Source organism: Psammomys obesus, unplaced genomic scaffold (assembly GCF_907164565.1).
Source record: "Psammomys obesus unplaced genomic scaffold, mPsaObe1.curated_primary_1811, whole genome shotgun sequence".
Taxonomy (NCBI): Eukaryota; Metazoa; Chordata; class Mammalia; order Rodentia; family Muridae; genus Psammomys; species Psammomys obesus.
In genome coordinates, this window is record NW_026596166.1 from 2374041 (window position 1) to 2378143 (window position 4103).

Genomic DNA, 4103 nt, shown 5'->3' on the forward strand with positions numbered 1-4103 from the left:
CTATCTATCTATCTATCTATCTATCTATCTATCTATCTATCTATCTAGGTGTTTTGCCTGTACATCTGTTTATCACCTGCACACAGTACCCATGAAAGCCAGAAGAGGGCAACAGATCCCTGATTCTCAGGCACTGAGAATCAAACCTGGGTTCTCTGGAAGTGCAAACACTGGCCATCTCTTCGGCCCCTGGATGACAGTTCTTAATCAGTGGTTATTCTGACTCCTACCACTCACTATTGTAAGGAAATTTAAAGCTATCTAGGCACAGTTTGACTCTAAAAGAGTTAACAGTAGTTGGATATGGTTGTGTATGCCTTTATTTCCAGTCCTTGGAAGCAGAAGCACATGGATCTCTGAGTTCAAGGACAGCCTGGTTTATACAGCAAGAGTTCCAGGACAACCTGGTTTATATAGCAAGTCACAGGCCAGCCGGAGCTACATAATGAGACTGCCTCAAAACAAACAGTGTTCTCTAAGTGCCTTTATTTCTTTATTCTCTAACATAAACTCAAGATTAAGGCATTCATACATCAAATAATGTTCAGCAAACTCATATTTTAAAAAGTGTGTTAAAATAGCCAAGTTTCTTAGATAAACACCAAATACAGTATTTTTACTTACAGTGTACCTAAAAGAACTGATTCAAATAACTGTAAATCCTGAGACAAATTGAAAAGATTCTCACATATTTGTGTATTATTTTCTCAAACATTCAAGAAAAGACTGACTGCAAGGATCACCCTGACAATGGAAGGCAAGTATAGAAGTTCACTTTCATCTTCTTTACTTCTAGACTTTTAGAGCTTCAGGAAAATGTGTGCTAATCTGTTTACAAAACAAAATAAGAGCAAGGCAAGGTGGCATGTGCTTTTAGTCACTGTAGCCATTGCTGAATGTTTGTGTTAGGTGCTCTTGGGTCCAAATACTTTGTTTTGCATTTCAGGGAATTGAACCTAGGGCCTCACACATGCTAGGCAACTGTTCTATTTTGTTTTTTGAGGCATAGCCCTGTCACTTGAAACATTAATAGTACTTGAATTTGTAGTTTTATTTGAGAATTAACTGTATTTAAGGCTCATAGTACAATGGTCATCAGAAAGAATGTCCATAAATGTTAGCCATGGCCACTAATTACTTTGTACCTGCTTTTAGCCTTTTCCCTGTTAGCTTCTTCACTTCCTTTCCCTTGAAGATACTCTTGTTATGCGGCCCATGTTGGCCTCAAACTTAGTAAAGACTCCTGTCCCAGTTGAAAAGACTTCTCCTTACTGCTGAAATTCTAGACATGTGCTACCATGTCTAGCTGGACCAATCACTAAATAATTTATCACTTTTATGTTTGGTCTTTCCACCCAGATTCTAAGCAACTGAGGGGTGAAGCAGACCTGAGGTCTTGTGCTTACAGATAAGCATTAGGGAAACCAGGAATGTTAAACATGCAGGGTTGTCTCTTCAAAAGAAGAGCTGTATAACCTGTTTACCTCCCAGAAAGCTGGTTAATAGCCTAGTGAACTGTGCTATCTATAGGGTTAGGCCACATCTGACTCCCACAGACTCTTATGTTTATCCCAGACTCTTCCTCCTTAGATTTTCGAGTATTGTTTCTCAATCAACAGAACCCATCCTTAAGGGAGATGTCACATGTACTTTACAAAGGGAGCAGAGGTGGTTGATAGCCTAGTGGTTATCTGTAAACTTTTATGTTTCTTTCAGTCATTTACCCTAGACCCTTATCTTGAGCAATGTTCCTCAGTCAATAAAACTTATCTTTGTGGAAGAGGCCATATGCACTCTGAAAATTTTTCAGTGCAGTCTTAAGTTTTGTTGTACACACAAGATTGAATTAATTTTCTTCTTCCTTATCTCCTGTTCTTTCTTCCCCTTCTTCCTCCTTTCTTCTCCTTGAGACAGGGTTTCTCTGTGTAGCCTTGGCTGTTCTGGACTCACTTTGTAGACCAGGCTGGCCTCGAGTTCACAGAGATCCACCTAACTCTGCTTCCCTGAGTACTGGAATTACATATATGAGCCACTGCGCCTGGCTTGAGTTCATTTTCATTAGGACGCTTTCCCCAAATCTGAGTTGTGCTTATATGCCTTAAATAAACTGCCTAGGGTCAGACTCTATAACCTACACCAGCTACTGAGTCGTATTGAATTGAATTGCTTTCTGCTTTGTATCTACTGTGATAATGATTATTGCTTTGTGTACCTTTTCTTTTTAAAAACCTCTGTCACAGGCTTATAGAAATGGCTCCGCTTGGTTTGAATCCCAGCACCCACATGCTGCTTTACCACAATCCCTAACTCCAGTTCCGGGGGATTCAAAGCCTTCTTCTGACCTCTTTCGGTACCAAAAACACGTGTGATATATGTGCAGGCTACACACTTATATTTATTATTGAAAGATTTATTTATTTATTTATTATTTATACAACTTTCTGCCTGCATGTGAGCTAACAGGACAGAAGAGGGTACCAGCTCTCACTATAGATGGTTATAAACCACCATGTGGTTGCTGGGAATTGAACCCAGGAACCTTTGGAAGAATAGCCAGTGCTTTTAACCTCTGAGCCATCTCTCCAGCCCACATACTTATACTTAAATTAAACAAATCTTAGACTTTTCAACAAACCTACTTTATTTATAGCTCTTAAACGCGTCTACCTCCCTTCCAAAACCCCAACCCCAGGTAGGGGAAAAAGATTGTGAAGAGAAAAGGCATGAAGCCCTCTTTCCTTCTTCCTGCTGGGTAGGGTCATAGGATTCTTTGGGGGCAATACCAATATCTGTTGTCAGGAAATCCTGAAGTCCAGTTAACCAGCAAACCCAGCAGCAGGATAAACCAGCAGCAAGCAGTCCTTGGACTCCTCCAAAACGACTGTCCCTTCTTCCTTTGGGCTATCATATTTATATCCCTCAAAGTCCTCAAATCAACTAATTTCAACTGGCAAAGACCACGCTCCACATGAAACAATTAACAGGTATGGACAAACTAAAACTCCCCACTTGGGATTATAGCAAAAACATGTTTACATATCATAAACCAAAACGCCCACAACACAAATCTAACTAAAAATTTAAATATGTTACTAATTGAAATTTTTTAAATCTTTCACTAAGTATGTGTATAATTTTGGCTAGTGACTTAAATTTTCCTATACCTTCTTTTGTCTTTTATTTAAACAAAATAAAAAGAAGAAAAAAGAATGAAGCTGATCAGCATTTGTTTTAGGTGGTTCTCACTGTTTGGCACACTGACCTGAATAAGCTCAAAGGTCTCCTGGTCCCCATGTACTCCTTCATGTCCATTATATTATCTAACCTTTACAATTCTTGTATGGTAATTCAAAAGCAATTCTTATTTTATACAAAGCACAAAGCAGGGCAACCATTTAAATGGCTTTTGTAAGCACCGATGGAGGCACCGGTACAGGAATCGTACAGCAGTAACACCATGGGCTCCATGCTAATGACCGAGAGTTGTCCACACTACATAATCCTTCCAATGCCCAAGGTTACACTCAGGTTGCAAATGAGGAAACAAGTAGGAAGAAGTCAAGTTGCCTCTTATATCAGGTTTTGGTTTTGTTTTTGGGTTTTTTTTGTTCTTATTGTTGTGTTGTTTTGTTTTTTGGTGTTTTGAGACAGTCTCTCGGAACGTATTCCTGGCTGTCCTGAAACTCAAGATGTATACCAGGCTGATCTCAAACTCACAGACATCCTCCTCCTGTCTCTGCTTCTTGAGTACTAGGATTAAAGCTGTATGCCACACCATGTTCAGGCTTGGGTCAAGATTCTAGAAGAGCCAAAACTCATACCAAATTCAAAGCAAAACTTCTAATTCTTACAATTTTAAACATTTAGTCTTATTTAATGCTGAGAAGAATTTCTATTCATTATAAAAATTGTTAGAATTTACTATTTTGACTATTTGTAGAGGAATTTTCATCTGGCACCATGGATGCTCTGATCACATCCAAAGACCTTCTAGGTCTGTGTGATCTGGCTAAAATTCAGACACAGCCTAACTACACACCTTTAATCCCAAACAATGAAGGTAAAGTTAGTTTGTAGAAAGAAGCACTCATGTTTGAAAATGA